The sequence below is a fragment of the Lontra canadensis genome, unplaced genomic scaffold (assembly GCF_010015895.1).
Source record: "Lontra canadensis isolate GAN:19392208 unplaced genomic scaffold, GSC_riverotter_1.0 scaffold75, whole genome shotgun sequence".
Classification (NCBI taxonomy): domain Eukaryota; kingdom Metazoa; phylum Chordata; class Mammalia; order Carnivora; family Mustelidae; genus Lontra; species Lontra canadensis.
The window spans coordinates 4771585-4791025 of NW_022631069.1; the positions used below are offsets into that span (position 1 = coordinate 4771585).

At 49.5% G+C, this 19441-nt stretch overlaps 1 protein-coding gene across 2 annotated transcripts in view; it reads left to right on the forward strand.

The window, feature by feature from the left end:
• Positions 1-2525: 2525 nt before the first annotated feature.
• The window catches only part of NGF (nerve growth factor), a 51885-nt gene continuing 34969 nt past the window's right edge, over positions 2526-19441 (forward strand). Inside the window, exon 1 of one of the 2 annotated variants that reach the window (XM_032881362.1) lies at positions 2526-2599. The gene's annotated coding sequence lies outside the window, so the exon portion shown is untranslated. Of the gene's footprint in view, positions 2600-2619; positions 2755-19441 lie in introns of those variants that run through there. The other variant, XM_032881363.1, reaches the window with a different exon arrangement.

Consider the following 19441-nt stretch of genomic DNA (forward strand, 5'->3'; position numbering starts at 1 on the left):
AGTCCTTGTCTCAGTGACCCAGGAGAAGGCCATTGCCTTGGCGGCCCTTCATGCAAGTGGAAGAGGCAAGGGAAGGCATACCTGGCTGTGGCTTCTGGGCCAAGGCCCCGCCTGATCAGTAATCTGATGGAAACCACTGCAGTGAGAATGGGTTGTCTGACAGTCACAGACGGCTCTAAGCATTTACTGAGCACCTGCTGTGTGCCAAGACCTGTACCAGGACCTGGGAAGACCATGATCAACACAGGTAGGGCCTAACAATCCAGCTCGCACAAGAGCACGTGCTCTCTGATTAGGGACATTGGCCATCTCACAGCACCATGCACACAGCAGGTGCTCAATGAGTACTCTTTGGAGTGTTTATTTGTTTGTCATTTACGAGTTCTGATTTACTTGAGATCCTTAAAGTTCAGGAACAGAAACTGAGCTAGTCAGGGATGGAAAGAGCTCTTATTAAACCAACATGTGCCATCAGAATATAATCAACAATTTGGGGGCTGGGGCGTCTAGGCTTATATTCTGCTTACATCATTTTAAATTTCCCCCTTACACACCACATGAAAGAGAACCACAAGTGCCCCAAATCCTTTTGTCCTTCTGGGTGATGCCACAAGTTTGCGTACAAAAGCTCTGCATTCAACAAGCAAATTCTCTGCTATTCTAAAATTTAGAACGTCATCCCTAAATTCTCAGGCAGCTGTTAGGTAAGACTTAGGGCTGGTGCTTTCAGACAAGTTTCTACATGGCACAATTGATGAATGAATTTGTCCTATTGTCTGGAAATCCCTTTGTTAACTTGACGATGTTGAAGTTCCTCATGCATCACCCAGACTCCAATGCTACCTCCACAGAAAGGCCGTTTATGGTGTCCCCAGTTGTTAGCCCCCTCCCCCGAAGTGTGTTCAGCCCCCAGGGTGTATATGAACAACTCAGCAGTGAAAGAGCCTTTGCTGGGAAATAATGAGCTCATCCCAAAGCTAAGGCTGACTTTCAATTCTGGGGCTTTCTTCCTACCTCATCCTTCTCAGCCTGCATCCATGGAGTGGACTTAGGTATCCTGGCAAAGGTGCAAACAGAAAGAAGGGAAGAACTCAGGCCGATATGTCTTAAGGGCATTGCCAGGACCTAAGCAGAGCCTGACTTTGCTCAAATGACCTGCACTGGGCATAAAGGGCCACTCTTGGGCTTAGAACAGGAAGTCCCCCCTGTGTCTCCCTAAATCCCAGTACCTGAAGGTGACCTTTGCCTGAAGAGTGCAGGCATGGTTTCATTAGAAACCTCTCTCTCTTTCCCCACATCTGTTGCTCCAGTGGCATCAGAAACCGGGTAGGTGGTTCAGCATACAATTTATGCAAGGAAGGAGTGAAGACATCTGAAGCTCTCCCCCCACCCCTGGAGGGAGTTGGGGTGCGAATTTTCAAAGACCTATGGATCCTCCGGAACATGACAGTTAATGATGCGCACTTGGTGAGCAATCTGCCTTGCTAGTTTGGGGCTGCAGTAGGAAAGGCCAGGCGGGGGATCCAGAGAAGCTCCCCTGTGAGACTTGGAATCCAGGAACCCAAGAAATCTTGGAAAGACAGCCCAGAGATCCAACTTCACTTGAAGTCCACCCTGGGAAGATAAAAAGGAATTTGTTTAGGGCCTAAGGTAGGGCACCAGGCTCTTTCTGCCTAGATCAGCTTAGAGTGACAGAACTCTTGCAAAACTGAAGAAAGCAGCAGACCCTCTAGCCAGAAAAAGGCACACACCCAACACAGACAAACAAATTCGCCTACAATTTCAGAGGGGTCAGCAGCCCCAGCAAGGAAGCTTCTGGAACCCAGACCGTTAAGTTAAAGCCCTGAGTCTAGGTCCTGCAGCATAAATCCTCTTGCCCTTGTCCCCATGCCAATTCGCTCCTGCTGGGTGGGGGTGAGGGGGCTTTTAAAATAGCTGGTTCTTGTTCTCAAAGCCCCCGCCTTCCCCTGAATTGGAGGAACCCTGGCACCTGCATCTCACCAAAGCTCCCCTGGGTGCTCTTTTCTCCCGGGGCGATGGGTGGCGTCCCTGGCCAAAAGCTCTCCGAACTCCTCTCCCGCTGCTATGAGCAGAGGCAGCCAAACCCTTGGGCACGGAGCGTGACGTCGGGCGGACCCCCGGAGCGCTGGCCTCAGGCGACGCTAGAGGCAAGGGTGGGGAAGTGCGAGGAGGTCCGGACAATTCCGCCCACAACCGCCTGCTGGCCTAAGGGCGTTCGAAGCCCGCACCCCCGCCTGGTGCTCCAGAAAATCCCCGTCCAGGCTTTGCCCGCGAGGCCCCTCCGACCCTCGTGTGTTTCTCTTTGACCTCTGGAGGTTTGAACCTTTCCCCGGTTGTGTCGAGCCAGCCCTCCTGGGAGCGATCGACCTCTAGCACCCAGGACCCCCTACAGCCCGGCACCTCCGCCCACCAGAGCAGGTGCGGGGCCGGGGCTGGGGAGAGTTGCAGTGGGGGAAGGATATGGAGTGAGTGACTCAGGAGTCCGGGAGGAGGGGCTAAAAATTCAAGAAGCTTGTGTTTGAGCAGCTCGGCGCTCATGCACAGCAGAGAGCGCTAGGAGCCGGAGGGGAGCGCAGCGGTGAGTCAGGCTGCCCCGAGCCGAGCCCCGAGAGGGACGCAGCGCGGGCAGGGGCGCGGGCTAGCGCGGCTGGGCTCCCTGGGAGAGAGTGCATGGATCCCGGTCTGGCGAGATCTCCGGGCACCCTCGAGGCTCCCGCGGGCTGAAGTGCAGCCGTAGAGGAGCGTCCCGAATGGGTGCGGGAGCGCGGGAGCCTGGGCAGGCGGGCGAGTCGCGGTGGGGGTGGTGGTGGTGGGCAGCGCTCTCTCTCGTTCGTCCCGGAGTTCCCTGTCTCCCGATGGCCCGCAGTCCGGGGAGGCAACCTCGGAGGCTGCAGTAGCCCGGCGATGCCTGGGGCTGCTATTCGAGGGCTGGAAGGGGACAGCGCGCAAGTGAGGAAGCGCGAAAGAGCTTCGAGAGAGGGATGCGCGGGCTGCGGGCGCGCCCGGGCGAGAGGAATGGTGGTCTGCACCGCGGAGGGCTAGTGCGCCCCGCGCTTCGTCTGCTGTGTGCGCCGAGTCGGAAAAGTGCCACGCCGCCCCCAGGTACCCGGACGACCCCGGCAGGGCGCGCTAGAAGTGTTGCAGGGAACCGAGTAAGGGTCTTCGGGCTCCTCCCCGCGTTGCTGGAGGGCTGGGAGACCCGAGTGAGGGGCTTGGGACTCGGCGCGTCAGGGGACCTCCAAGGAGCCGCGCTGGGCCGAGGTCGCCAAAGCTCAGCCCTGCTACCTGGGTCACACGCCTCACCTCCCGCTGTCTGCTGCCAGGTGTAGGAGAAGCTGGCGTGGGGTGGTGCGAGCAGCGCCTTGGGTCCAGGCGGCAAGAACCAAGGGGAGGCAGAGAGAGGACCCAGGGGTCAGGAAGCGGCATCTTTGAGGCAACATAAACAAGTGGCTTAGCTCTGTTTGATACGACTCTCCTTTAAAAAAAAAAAAAAAAAAAAAAATCTCCGAGATTCTCGTGGAAGGTGTTTTCTGCTTGAACTTTCTCTTCCCTTGTGACTTGAGAGATTAAAAAAGATCCTGCTTGCTAGGCTGGTTTTTCCAAGTTGTTCCAGGTTGGAAGTTGTAACAGTTTGGAGGATAATTTATGGGTGTTTCATGCATTAAAGTGTATTACAGCAAAGCCTTTGGGGTGCTGTGGATATTAAGGAAAACTTAGTGCACGTTCCCAGCTGCAAACCAAAATAGTGCCCTCCTGGGTGTCTCTGCCCCATCTGTCATCCAAGGCCAATGGAAATCCTGGAGAAAAGGCACTTGATTAATTGTCCTGGCTCCATCCTCTGGCCCCACCCACTGCCCGTGCCAGCCCCCTCTTACCCTACAGGTGCGTGGCCAGCTGCATTCTGGCCAATTCAGACTTAGTGGTGGAAGGCCCACCAGTGACATCTTTTCAGGGTCTTCAGACTCTTGAAGCTGTCAGTTCAGCCACTGGAGGGGAGCACTTCTCCCTCCCGGAGCAGAGCAGAATGGGCAGCGGCACTTGGGTCCTGCCAGTACTTGTTGAGCAGTGTTTACAGGTTTGTTGTTGTTATTGTTGTTGTTGTTGTTGTTTGTTGGTTGGTTTTTACTGAATATCTGAAACTTTCTCCCTTTGTAGAGGAAAGGCTCCATTGGATCTGGATGGGTGCCTTCTGTGGGTCTTATTCTGGAATAAGTCATATGTCAGCCTGGGCAACCCAAATGTCAGTCCACGATGGGCAGTGTTCCCAGAGGTTCAGAGGGGACTGCGGGACTGAGCAGCAATGGTGGGGAGGAGTGTTGTGGGGTTTGCCACCAGCGCTGCTGGCCTTGACTCACAGACGAGAGGCAGGCGTGTTCCTCCTTCTTGGGTCCTTGAAGGGGGCCGGGTTAAGGTCACATGCTGCCAAACTCCTCCCCTTTTTCCCAGCATCTTTAAGCAGGGGATGAAAAGGGCAGGCTTGAAGAGGAAAGTGTTAGGAGGCGCCACAAGTGGGAAACCAAGGTCTCTGGGGCATGGGGATACATGTCTTGATGGAACTGTAGGAGCACCTGGGAGGATTCATAACCCGCTGCTAAGGCCACGCCTTCCCTGGGCGGCCATCTTACCCATGAAGCAGCCCAGGCCTGCTAGCCTGTCGGGAAAACTGGGTCCCAATCGGGACAGTCATCCTAGTCGTGGTGACTCTTTCTGTACTCTTAGTCTTTCTCCAAAGAGTGAGATTCTTGCCTCGTTCTGTTGCCCACCCTACCCCTCCCCCAGCCGGGGGGCCAGAGGGAGGCTTGACGCTATTCTTCCATGGAGAGATCTGTGCCATGGCCAGGAAGGGGGCCCCAGCTGCCGACATCAGCAGGGAGGGTAGGGCATGGCAGGGCAGGGCTGGAGCCTGAGGGAAGTTTCTCATCATTACTGAGATTAAATTGATGAGAAAATCTCACCTCTTCCCTTTGAAACAAGTGCTGAGCCCTACTGCAGCACATTCACTGCCCTATTGGGAGGGCAGCCACGTTGGGGCTGCAGAGAACTTACCAGGAGACATGCTGCTGCTCTTCCCCACTGTGCCTGGAGCAGGGGTGAGGCCCAGGCCCCCAAGCAGCCATCAGCGCAAGACCCGGTCCAGAGCCCCAGCCATTTGTCTTCTTCCAGTTAAGAAACCTGGAGGGACTAAGGGGGTCCTGATCATGCCTTGGAGACCTTTGCCTGCAGCAAATACTCTGCTCTCTGGGCCCAGTGGAAGGGGCTGAAGATTCCCTTAAAATCTCTGGGTATCTCTGAGCAAACAACTTGGGTTCCCAGAGGGTTTCTCTTTCTTTGATTGGCCCCTCTGATCTTGCAAACCATCAGCCAAATCATCAGCTCTCAGGTTTAGCCAGTTTTGAGAAATCAGTTCTGCGATGGGCCAGTTTCACAGAACAGCACATGGTGGCATCAGGCAAATAAATATAGATGGAAGACCATTCCCCAACCCATTCCCAGGGACCTTTCTACCTGGCAGTAGGCAAACAGTTCATGTCCTGACTCCAAAGAATAGTAACATGGGGATGGCCCTGAGCCAGAAATGCAGCTGGAGAAGCCCAGGCACTGATCTTTTGGTTGGGTGTGCACAGGGATGGAGTTGTCCCATCCTTGGAGCCAAGGAAGCTAGACCGTCAGCCACAGCGATTGGCCAAGACCAGAATAATGACAACATGTAATAAAGAAGAGTCTCTTGTGCTTCCTGATGTTTTCATTATTCTTCAATTGGCTGCTCCACGTGTTTTTGAGGAGCCTTGATAGACTGCTGGCTTTAGACCTTGACATAGTAGGAATTGGACTAAAACATGGAGTTGATCTCTTGACATTTTTCTGCTATACTTTGGGCAAATGTTCTGTGATAGTTTCCTGAGTTGAGAGACAGAAGAGAAAAAAATGTTTGTGACTTTGAGCAACTCAGTGAACTTGTCAGGCTTTACTTTTCCAATCTATAGGATTATTGTATTGAATTAATAGTGTTTCCCAATGCTGGGGGACAATTCTTGGTTAAGTGTGACCTACTTAATGCAGGAAGTTTAATACCCTTAGCTTTCCTACTAAGTGCCAGAGGTCATGGTGACGACCAAAAAATGCACCCTCATACATGGCTAAATGCCTATTAAAAGGCATTTAGTCAAAACCTCCTTTGGAAATTACCAAAAAGGGCCTTTTTTTCTAGGCCCTTCTGTGAGGGCATCAATTATTTCATCATTGAAATGGGGCTTCAGAAGTCCAGCCCTGGGTTTCCTCTCCCAGAACCAGCGTGTCAGGCTCCAGGAAGCCATTGGCAGGAACCTCACTGCTGTGGTCCTGCCAGGCATCACTCTTTGCCTTTTGTCAGTGGAGCTTGACTACAAATGACCCACATGAAAAGAAAACCAAAGAGAGTGGGGGGAAGGGACAGGTGGTATTAGAGCATGGCTGCTTTTCTTCTCTGCCATATGCTCTTAAAAATGCAGGCAGACTGCTTGCCCCGGGTGTCCACAGCTCTGGGAGGGAATCCTTCCCTCCTTTACTAAATAGATCACGTTCTGGCACTGGGAGGTCCTTTCCCTGAACAAGAGAATGAGGAAGCAGAACTCTCTCCAGCATGGCCAGCACTTACATCAACATGGGAACATGTTGATAGCAAATTAATACAACTGTGCCCAAGCTGTGAGAATAAATGGGAATCAAAAATGGGACATTTGATTGAAAAAAGTCAGCGAGCAGGACTATGCGGGAGAGGTGGTTCTTGTGACCCTGGATTTATTCTCAAGGAGAACAGTTCACGTTGTGCCTAACCCTGCCCCAAGCTCTCACCCAGGACTAAAGATGGAAGCAGTGGTTATTCCTAGTGCCAAGGGCCAAGATGAATGCTATCTATGGAGGGGATTATGGAAACACCTGCTTGCTACGCATCCCCAAGTGGCAGGAGAGAAAACTACTGAAGCCATTGGGCTGGCAGAGTTCAGAGTTGATTCCTAATGGGTTGGGAGAGGAGACATAAGAGACTTAAGGAGATTCTCTAAGGAGGCTGAGAAGGGTCTGATGACACAGTCTGTCAGGCGGGACTAGCAACAGTGCTTTTTAAATTGCTCCAAGAGTTGGACCAACTCTTTACGTGTGGAGAGCTTCTCATTAGTGGTACTCTTAGTGGCAGACAGTCAGGGTTTCCTGGAGAATCAACCACGAAGCTGAGCAGAGGGAGCCGTGTCGACACTGCCTGTGGTGGCTTTAGCAGGTGGAGAGCCCACCAAGTGTGAGGACCCGGCTCCTGAGTCAGTGGGAGTGATAGCCCCAGCTTCCCACAGAAGCCATTCCATGTTGAGGGCAGTTACCTCTACGACCCCCAGACTCGTTTCCCAATAACCACAAAGTATTTGCTCTTGGGGACCGATGAGCTGATTTCCCCATCCCATTTCCTTTGGCTGAGCCTTCAAGTAGCCAGGGTTGGCGACCTTATCATGCATCTGCCTACTGTAGCCTGTTCCTCAGTGAGCCTGAGGAGGACCAACCATCCGGTAGAAGCCATGAGAGCTCAGCCCCAGCTGGGGGCTGAGGGAGGTCCTGTGTCGCCTCCTCATCACGGGAGATCTGAGGCACAGCTGGAGTGACTTGCATTTCAGTCTGGTGAATTGCCATCCTGTGTTTGGCCCCGCGCACATCCAGCTTGGAGGCTGACGCACTGAGCTACCCCCTCATCCTTGTCAATAACCAGAAGTGGATTCCCTGAGGTGTGTGGGAGTTGCCAAGAGAGACAAGATCCCTTTTGGATGGTGATTTTGAAGTTGGAGCCATGCTGGGCTCTCACTGCCTAACAGGTGCTGGAGGAGGTGACAGGGTGGGGGGGCAGGTAATCACACAACAGGAGGCCTCTCCCCGTGGGTCCCTCTTCCATGATACAGGAGTAACAACAGTACCTGCCCCATCAGGCTGTCAGAAAGATGGGTGGGCGGATGTGTCAGACACGGGACACACACCAGCACAGGCCTGGCACATAGGAAGCCCTCTGTGGGTGTGAGTTGCCCTTCCCCATGTTCTCGCTTAGTATGGGGCAGCCCTCCCTTCATGCTTTCCACTTCAGCTCACACGATCTCATCGTTGCACGTTTTATATCTCTGCATATATAAAACTTTGCCGCATTGGGAGAAGAAATCTCTTGGTAGCATTAAAGGCTTCTCTAGGAATTTACCCACCTATATTTGGACCTCCTGTAACTAACACTCTCATTTTGATAGAATTTTAGCCAAACGCTTCATTTCTCAATGATCTTTGCCTCCTCGTACCCGGGTTAAAAAAAAAAAAAAAAAAAAAAAAGACGCACGGAGAGTCTCGTGCGATTTTCTTCCAGCGGCAAACTTCTCAGACTTTCAGCGTTGTTATGCAGTGCTCTCTAAATAAGGCATTTCTTGAGAATGGCCATTTGTACTGGCAGCTTGAAGAGTGTTTTGGTTTCTTACCCCACATACCAACGCCTCCTCCTCCAACCACTTGTGTCTTTAGGATTTTATGTATCTTATCAAGTTTACAAGAGAAGAAAGAAGGAGAAGGTGGGTTTCCTATGACCGCAGGGCAGCCGTGCTCCCCATGCCTAGGGTCTGTGGCTGAGCAGCTAGGGCTGAACCTGCGGTTAAAGGGCGGACAGTCCCTACCCCGCTGGGGAGGTAGGTCCCCCGGTTATCAGGCCACCAGATTGATTTTCCTTCTCCCAGATTAACGTCTTCATTACTGTGCTAGTCAGGGGACTGGGCACAGGGGTGGGAGGGGGTTGTCCGAGATAAATATGAGTCATGATCCCACCCAAGGGCTTGCTCAGGAGTCAGAAATAAAATGGCTTTACAGGCTCATCAGATAATCTAAGTGGAGTGAGTCCGGAGGCCAATGGGGACCACAGTAAACTATAGAGAGTGTGCCCCCATTGAAAGGGGACAGGCCTTCTGTTGCTCTGCAGGATGATGGGTCCAGGGTGGCCAGATCTTTCAACTTTTCAAGAAAAGTCAAAACTTGGAGCCCAAATGTGTAATTTCTTCACTTTCAAAACATCCATGCAGACCAAACAGAATCTGTTCGCAGGCTTGTTTATCTTGTCGTTTAGATTAACACGCTTGGGGCAGTGGAGAGCAGCATCAGAAGGGGGACAAGCGGAAGAACCGCTGATGTGGCTGTTAAGAGCCACAGGAAGGGAGAGGTTTGAATGGTGTGGTGCACTCTGGGGAGGCTTCCTGGAGGTGGCGTGTCCTGCAGGTGGGTAGGGTTGGTTGGAAGAAGCCCTGACACAAAATCAGACAGCATTCGCTTCAGATCCATGCTCCACCTCTTCTTGGTTCTGTGCCGCATTCCTTAATGCCTGTATGCCTCAGTTTCCTCATCTGTAAAAAGGAATCCTAATGTCGATCTCAGAGGGCAGTCATGAGGTGAGAGAGGAGAATGCCGGAAAGCGCAAACTTAGCCCAGAACCTGCAATGCAGTGATGTCCCAGAAGCCTAATGCTGGGGCTTGGGAATGGAGGTGGGGTTGTGGGGTAGGCCAGCCCAGAGGGCTTTCAGAATGCAGGGCCACAAGCATGAAGGAGAAGGGTCCCTTGCTGAGCTCTGTGGATGATTGCTTTTCAAGGTCTTGGATCTCAGTCGCTTTTTCTGCCCCAGGAAAGGGACAGAAGGTGTTGGTTATCTTTCTCCTCTCCTGCCCTCCTCCTCCTTCTCCCCAAGGCCTGTGGCCACGTGCCCTCTTGTTCTCTGTCAGGATCCCACCCTTTTAAAAACCTGACCCAGGCCACAGCAGAAAAACACAATGCTCCTCAGGAAGAAGGAAAAGTACTCTGGGAAGCTGTATAGACACGCACGGCAAATATTCAAGGAATTCTTAGGAATAAAAAAAAAAATTCGTAAATCTGGATTTTTGCATGAGCCCATCACAGGAACATGTTTTCTCAATTAGCGTGCACATTGCTTGAAGTGAAGTCACCGAGTCCGCGTCTCGTTGGGGCTGACTCGCGCTGAGCCATCTGATCTGCACTTCTCTTTCCATGACCTAAATCTCATTCAACCAACCCTGTCACTGTCCCTAGCCATCGAAACAGAATTGTCCCCGAAATCCTAAACCGGGGTGGAGACACGCACACTCCCCTACAAAGCAGTCTGCTTGAAGATCCTAGGTGTACTCATGAAAAACCGAGAAAGGCAGCACCACTCTTGATGGTGGATGGACGGATTGCCACAACCCCTTGCATGTTGCTTTTCCTTTGGCATTATGGCGAGATGGTGAGCATGCATTGCCCCATGAGAGCAGAGGAGTCCTTTAGGTTCTAAAAGCAGAAAAAAGAGTTTCTTTTGCAAGCATGCATCAGCTGCTTTTAAAATATTGTATTAGTTGGTGCCTGAGATCAGCGGTTATGTTTCTGGATGGTTTCCTGGACTGACTCTTTTCCAAGCAAAGGGCTTTGTCAGATATTTGTAATTTCTGAAATATTTGATTAATGATGACCCCTCCACCAGAGGGATGGTCCAGAGTACATAATTAGCAGCATGCCTCAGAAGCAGAGATACTGCCCAGCATCCAGCAAGATCAAGCAGGAAGTTGAAAAACATTTCAAGCCAACTGCCATAGAGTAGAGAAAAGGAGAATGTTTTTCAAAGATGAAGACCCATTAGGGGGCTGTGAAACCAGTCCAGTGGTACAGCTCTCTCTCTTTTAATGCAAGAGACTAGAATAAAATTTTTAAAAGCCAGAATGCATTGCATGTAGCAAAGGGAAAGTATTCACGAGACTTCTGTTTTAGTTGTACATATGCTTAGGCATACATGTGTGCAAACTGGATCGTGATGGAAAATGAATTTTTTCACTGTGAGTCACTGAAAAAGGTTAAAAGCTACTGGTAGGGACGATAGCATTATTTAGGAAAGGGCGTAGCTCCAAAGCCAGACAGACTTAGAGTTCAGTCTCAGCTCTGCGAGTCCCACTTGTTTGATCGCGGGTGACCTAAGTTTGCACAGCCTCACTGTCCTTCTCCGTGAGGTCACAAGGATTCCATTCTCATAGGGCCATTGTGTAGATTAAACAATGAAGATGTGTGAGGTGCCTGCCACCAAATGGACCCTCTGGAAGTGAGAGCTGCTATCAGCATCTGTCTTCTCCTTCCTCCTCTAACTCCTCCTCCTCCTTCTTTATTACTCCTCAACCTCATCAGAACTATGACTTCCCTAAATGTGATTATTCCTGAGTTTTGCTGTTTCTCTGGCAAACCGAGCAAAGGGACAGCAACAGTCGTCTCCTGTCTTCGTTCCCACCTCCTGTATCACCTTTCTCCATCTCCGGCTTACAAAGCCATCTTCCTGTGATTCTGTTCCCCACTCGGGACCATGACATCATTGTCCGAGGGGCACAAGGCGTCCTACTCTGTCACCAGGAACCGTCAGAGGGGTATCTCTGCCTTTTCTGGCCATGTGACCAGGATAAATGCTTTGGTCCTAGTGTGGGTGCAGTAATTCTGGAAGGAGCTTCTGTTCCCACAAATCACATCCTTCCCGTTTAGTATATTTTTATAAGGGCAGCAGAGCTAAGATGCCATTAAAATGTTGACATTGTCAAAATTCTAAAGAAGTTCCTGCCCAGAGCAGAGAGCCTAACATTTTCTCATGAGCTAGGCTCCAGGCTGCCCCAACGCGTGGGGTTTAACTTTCTCTCCTGGGATAAATAACTTAAAGGCTCCTCCTGTGGACACCAGAGCGGCCACCTTCAGGCAAACCAAACCCTAATCCTAACTCCAGCCCTCACCCCAGCCCACGATGTGTCACTGACCCTAGACCTTCCCTTCCCAGCGGACGGGACATGAGTGACCCCAGCCAAGATTCTACTTTGGGGCCACAAAGGTGACATGTCCCAATTTTCTTGAGAGCCTAGCTAATGCAGCCCCTGAGGACAGGTCAGTGGTGACAAACTGCCTGCCTCTTTGTTCCTGTGGAATTGTCGCCTTCCCCCCTCATCTGTGCTTCTTCACGCTCCCCTGGGGCTCATTCCAACTCTCTCCTCATAAAATGCCCTCCCGCTGGGCCCCATTTTCACCACTAAGATTCAAAGAGGATTATTAGTGATTTCTCCTCAAATGCTGAGTTCCTGTCCAGACCAAAGATTTAACGCTCCTTTCTGGGGCACTTAAGACATCTCTATTTGAGGTTTCAGGGGAGTGGGGCAGAAGGGGAGGACCTGGTTCTCAGGGATAATTTTCATCTCTGTTAGAGTATTATTCCCTCCTCTGCACCACCCATTCCTCTACTCCCTATAAAATTAATGTCACCAGGTCAGTTGCACATTATAACTAACGTTTATAACAGAGGAACGTTCGTGTGTCAAACCCAGCTCCCTTCCAGCAGGCAGGTGGGTTGTACTGAGCCAAGCATGGGAGTTGAGGGGGGCTATAAGGAAAGCAGCCAAGAGGCTGTTTAAATACATCACCATTGCACCTGATTTTGTTGTTTTTATTTTTAAGGAAAAAACACACACGCTGACTGACTTCTGTACCCACAGCCGGGGGGAGAGGGGAAGAGCTTATTTCTACCCTTTCTGAAACTTGCAATGACAGATGGACTCAATTGTCCCAGAACATGACACACCATCAGGAATGTTTCTTAGGCATGAAATGAATTACCTTTCTTTTCATCCGGGTTCAAAGAGTGTTGTGTCTGTCCTTTCCTGGGGAAAGTGTGAACACACAGAAATGTTTTCATTTTCTTTTTTGAGGAGGTCAGACACCAAAGCCTGACTCCATACTTCACACCCACGTGTCAGCATCTCTGTATCTTGGAAATGAAAGAAAATATTTGGGGGGAGGGAAGGGCTTTTAAGTGTTGTTGTTTTGAATTTTTCTGAAACAGAGCGGGACATGTCAGGAAGTGGAGGGTTTAATAAAGCAAGACTACATTTCAAAGATTCTTTTAAAGGATCTTTATAGTTAAGCAAAATAAGAATTCAAATTGACAGGGTACACAGAATGTCCATCTCCTAATCATTTCACCTTCTGAAATGATTATGGACCTATTACAGAATTCTGACTGGCAAACTCATGCTTGGGAAAATTCCACAAACCTGTCTGTAGTTTCTTTCTTTCAGGGTTTGGGACAGATGTTATATAAGGAAGAAGAAATGGTTAAGTCAGACAGGGAGTTCTTATTTCATCTCAGTAATACTGAGATTTGGGAGACCAGGGGTTTACCCTTGGCTCGGGCTTCTCCCAAGTTCTGTAACTTGGGCAGATCCCAGAGCTTCTCTGAGCCTCCGAGTCTTAATCTGATAAAATGAGAGTAATGATATTGCCCCTGTGAATGGGTAGGGCTGGCTGAATAAGGTTGCCAGCTGGGGGAAGCACCTTGGCCGTGGGTATAAAAGTAAGATGTGAGACTTATAAAAGGAGTGCGAGACTCCCGGTACCAGGGCTGGCTCTGCCCTTGGTTGACTGGGGGTGGGGGGGTAGGGTAGACCCCTAACAGTCACTTGCCCTGCACGAGTGATCCTAGCTCCCCCCTGCCCGTACTGAATGCAGCAGCAGATGGGAAAGCATTTCCTATAAGCCTGGGCAAAAATGAGCCACTCCTGCCACAATGGGAACAGAGCCGGTGCCAGGCATGGAGTGGGCCCCTAATGTAAGAGGCCAAGAGCACTGTGGAAAAAGTGTGAAAGTGGAATCAGATTCTCCAGGGTTCCAGGTCCAGGACTGGGGCTAAAAACACATGTGATCGATAGTGACTTACCATACCTCTCCAATTTTCAGTTTCGTCTGCTGAAAATGGGACTAATAGCACTTCTTAGGAAGGATTAAACACGGTGACTTTTGCTTAGTTGTTTGCTTGGCCCCAGCCTGGTTTTGTAGGGTTGTTGGCACTGAACCCAAGTGGATATGCCTAAGGAGCGGCCCAACTGTTTGGTGACCCAGCCGTGGACAGGAGGAGGCGTTGGAGTTACCAGGCCAGATGTAACTCATGTCCCTTCTCCCTTCTCTTTTGCCTTGGCTGGCTTTGCCTTCTCCTGATTCCAGATGTTGGAGTGCCCTGGAGCCCAGTCCAGGCTCCTTCCCTTTCCGTATCACTCTCTTCCTAGATACCTTATCTTCCCTAGGTGTTAAATACCACTTCTGTATGTCTGTTTCCAATGCGGACCTCTCCCCTGGGCTCCTGGCTCTTGGGCGTTACTGTCATGTCCTCCTGGATATTGTAAATTTAGGTCTTACTTTAGTCTTCTCCCTTTTAGATAATGACATCATTATCCCCATAGTTGTCCAGACCCCGAATCTAGAAATCATCCTTGATTCTATCTTACTTGTCACCTTTCACTTCCCATCCACCAGCAAGTCTGGATTTAACATAAATTCTGGATCCAGTCACTGCTCACCATCCCGCCACTGCCTGTCCAGACCATTATCCCCTGTCCCCCATACTACTACGGGCCCCCTCATGCAGCCCCCTACCTCCACTCATCTCCCTCCCCAGCCTTTTCACCCAGCTAAGGTCAGAGCACCCTTTTAAAGATGCCAGTCATGGGGTGCCTGGGTGGCTCAGTTTATTAAGTATCCCACTCTTGGTTTCAGCTCAGGTCATTGTCCCTGGGTCGTAGGATGGAGTCCCATTTGGGCTCTGCACTCAGTGGGGAGTCTGCTCGAGATTCTCTCCCTCTGCCCCTCCCCTTGCTCATGCTCACTCACTCTCTCTATAAAACAAATAAATAAAATATTTAAAAAATTAAGATGTCAATATTTTATTTATTTCCCAGGCCTCAACCTTCCAGTGGGTTCCCATTACGGACTCAAATCTATAGTCTTGCCATGACCTTATTTCAGTGGTTCTTAACTGGGAGTGATTTCCCCTTAGGGGATATTTGGCAACATCTGGAGACAAATTTTAATGTCACAAGTGAGGGTGGGGTTGGTGACACTGGCATCTAGTGGGTAGAGTCCTGGGATGCAGCTGAACAGCCCACCATGCACAAGGTGGTCCCCCACAACAAACAATTATCTGGTTCAAAATGTCAGTAGGTTTGAAAACCTGCTAGGAGAATCCCTGCCTTCTTATGAACTGGATCCCTTCCCTCTCTCCAACATCCTGTCTTATTCCTTTCCTTGCCTGCTATGTGGCAGCCACACTGACTTTTTGCAATGTCTTCAGCATGCTAATGTGGTTACTGCCTCAAGGCCTATGCACTGGCTATTTCCTCTATTTGGATAACTTCTGCCCTCTGATCTTCTTTGCATGGTTCCCTTTTCATCATTTGGTCTGCTCAGATGTCCCCTCTTGATTGCCCTAATTTATTATTTTTTAAAAGAATTTATTTATTTATTTATTTATTTATTTATTTATTTATTTGACAAAGACAGAGAGTGCAGAAACAGGAGGAACAGCAGGCAGAGAGGGAAGCAGACTCCCCGCTGAGCAGGGAGCCCGACGCAGGGCTGCATCCCAAGATCCTGGGATCATGACCTGAGCCGAAGGCAGATACTTAACAGACTGAGCCACCCAGGTGCCCCTTGATTGCCCCGATTTAAGATATCTATTTTACCCTCCCACCAAACCCTGCCACCAATAGGCTATAGTCCTTTACCATGCTTTATTTATATCACAGTACTTAATTCTAGTATTTGTTTGTTTCAGTATTAATCTGCTTCCTCCACGGGAATGTAAGAATGAGGGCAGGAACTTTGTTGTGTTCGTGAAGTGTGCATCACGTAATAGAAGCTCAGTAGGTATTGGTTGAATGAATGAAGTCGATAAGTATGGCACAGACATGGATTATGACAGAAGGTTAGGAAAGGACATCAGTGGGATCCCGCATTTCAGGGAAGGCTTCCTGGAGGAGGCATGACATGGGTTGCACTGCAAGTCTGTGGCGTCCCCTTCAGCTAAGGGGCCCCAGAGAGAGCAGGGCTCAGGAGGCTCGGCCTACCCTGGTAGATGTACAGAGGAGCTGTTGTAGACCAGAGCTGGATGTGAACTTTAATATTCAATGCGACAGAGAGCAAGACTGGAGGGCTCTGAGATGTGTGACTGAAGAGAGGAGTCAGGGAAGGGAGGTGAGTGGGAGAAAAACAGGAGCAAGGGGGCAAAATCTAAGCTCAAGTTGGTTCTGGTCGGGAGCAGACCCCAGAACAGAGGGAGGGTAGAGGAGCCAGCTCCAGGGGAGAATCTCTGGATGAGCTCATCCTGAAGGGCCACTGGTCATTCCTGGCGAAGAAGGGTAGAGGGGGCCTTCTGCCATCATTTTCCAGGAGCCCGGTGAGGGGCTGAGTAGGACCTAGAGCACTGGGAAGGCCAGCGAGGGGCAAAGTCAGCCATCCCGCACAGCCTGGCAGAGACTGGGTCCTGAACAGACACGCTGACCTGTGTTAAGTTGGTACCACATGAAGTAATGATGCAAATCGTGGTTCAAAGATAGTCTTTGATGTCAGACATTGGTCCTGTTCTTCAGTTAAGGAAAGTAATTCCTGTAATGTCACAAGTGCTGATGTTTAGCCCAGGGCAGGTGAGAAGGAGATACTCCCCACGTCCCCAGATCAGCCCCCTGTGCCACCTCACAAAGGATGTGGATGTCCAGTCCTTGAGGCAGGGGTGGGGAGTTGGTTCAGACCAGGGATCATTTTCTAAGGTCCCAGGATTCCAAGGTGGTAGATAATGGAGTCTCCTGTGGGAGGGGAATGCCTGGTCCCAAATACACAGCTCTGGTCGTCCCACCATCTCCTCCAAGTGACACAGTGTGGTCAGGGTCTGTGCCCTTACGGCCACCTCAGGACACTTACTCATAACTCTGGTCCCTTTCACTGCGTGGCTACTTCTGAGGATATGATACAGGGGATTAGCTGGCTAACACCTCATTTTATTAGTCTGTTAAATGTAACTTGAAAGTAATACACCTCGGATGGAGACAGCTCATTCCAGCCTACCAAAAATACCGTTATGAACGTTTACAAGGTCTAAAAGATGATGTCATGGTGATGAAATTCAGATGTGTTGCATTACCCTAATGTCTAATTTAGCCCTGACTCAGTCCATAGAAATATGTATTTCCCCACAGACATGGTCTCATGGCTGCCTTGGAGGGTGAAGGTGATGAGGTTTTCTGTCACATTGCCTCGGAAGTCATGAAACAGCCGAGGGACCATCCCTTCCCTGTTCCCTCAGAGAACCTGTCTGCCAACTTGTCACTGGGCACCCCCCTTCCCTCATTAGGTCCCCTTCCTGGTGTACAGAGGTTTGATGCTTTCAGACTTCTCCATCAAAAGTGACCTCTGACCCTTCATCAACCTAAGAAATATGGGACTGATAAGCGCTCAGACCGATGCTTATCCTAGGCGCAGATGTTTTTAGCAGCCATCATATTCTTTCCATCAGAAGGCGGACAACCACTCACAGACAAAAGGGCAAGCAGAAGGTTGGCCTTGGTCCTTCCTTCCTACTGATTGTGTGACTTTATTTATTTTGCTTGTGTGGTTTTAAATACATGATATTAACTCCCTTTGATTCTCAGTTTCCTCAACTATAAAATTGGAATAATAATAATAATGATAATACATCCTTTATAAAGTAGTGGTTAAATGAGAGAATGTGTTTAACCACACAGTATTTGGCACATAAAAGCTATTCAGACAGAAGATATATTTTTTTTTAATTTTATTTATTTATTTGAGAGAGAGGGAGACAGAGTACAAGCAGGGGTGGGGGTGGAGGGAGGAGGGGCAGAGGGAGAGGGAGAAGCAACTGCCCACTGAGCAGGGAGCCTGATGCAGGACTCAATCCCAGGACCCTGGGATCATGACCTGAGCCGAAGGCAAACTCTTAACCGCTGAGCCACCCAGGCGCCCCTCAAACAGTAGATATTCTCAATAAAGTATTAAAATTTTGGAAAGTTAGATTTCAGTTATCAGTGACTCATGGAAATATTTTAGAGTTTAAGGACTTCATACTGTGAGAGAGAAAGGGATTGGAGTTTAAATCCCTAGACAAGGAAGACAGAAGTTCAATGTCATGGTGTCACTGTGATTTACTACTCATTTGTAGCATGAGCCTCAGTAAAGCCATCTGTAAGATGGGGCTAGAAATCCTTACAAAATGACTAACAGAGCACCTGGCACATAAGCCTCGAAGAGTTTAGCACTGTTGTTATTGTAATCACAACCCGTTTTCCCCATACTAGTCCTCCACCCACTCTTTTCTTAGGTCCAGCTTCTACATACATAGGACCAACCTTGGTTCCTAAGCCCTGCTCCAGAATTGAGGCCCGGACAGCTCTCCCCCACCTCCCTGTGTCTGTTCCTGCCATGGGGCATTTGCAGTCAGCTAAAAATCACTCCCACAGATTTCTGGGATCCACTACTCACTGCCTCCACGTGGCTTTGTCATGCTGGGCACAGATGGGGAGTGGCCTCTTTCCATTCCTACCAGGAACCTGGAGGTGGTCCTCCCTGGCTCTCACCTCTCATTCCTAGGATGGCCACAAAAGCAAGGGAACCATGGCCCCTGAAATGAATGTGTTCAGCAACCAGCAAAGGGAAAAGTGGCCTTGAACTTAGCTTTGGCCGTTGGCTCTGCCAGAATGTGCTGGACGCAGACAGGAAAGAAATCCCAGAGACAAGTGTCTTCTATGTTTCTTAGACTCTGGGGAGAAGTAAATTGTAAGTTGTCTCATTTATGATCAAAACTAGTAAAATGTTCTGAAGATGTTTCTCTCCATGTGTCCCAAGATAGGTCAACATGGAGGGACTTTTTGTTCCCACCAAAATTGGTAATGGAGACTAATTCTTACTACCAAGGGGAGATCTGTCTTGAAGCGAAGTATTCAGCAGGCATCCTTGAGCTCTCAGCTGCGCTGTTCTGGGCTTTTGTGGGCAGCAGGGATGCTTACGATTGCGTCCTGCCCACAGACACTTCTTAGTTCCCTTTTAATTCTAAGGAAGCCTGTAGCCTTTTGGGAAAAGAATGACAGCGAGGAATCTAATGCCACGGGGCTGGCTGTCAGATGGATTCTCCTATGACCCAGTGGCCTTGGACAGGAAGAGGAAACAGAAACATTTCATTATAAGATTTTCTTCTTCCCTTCCTCTCTCTTTCTCTCTCTCTCTCACAGACACACACAGGCATGCACACACGTGAACACATATAGACACATAGACACATACATCACACACACAGACACACACACAAAGGTGCACCCATTGCTGAGGTGGCTGCAAACATTTGAAAATTACACTATCCTTCTGAAGTCTTGCCATCTTTGTTTTATATATATATATACATATGCATATGTATATATATATATAATATATGTCATATCAATCAATATATCAATCATATAGATCAATATAAAATATCATATATGACCCATATCACATATGTTATATATCATACATGGCATATAGGACATATGTGTTATGCAC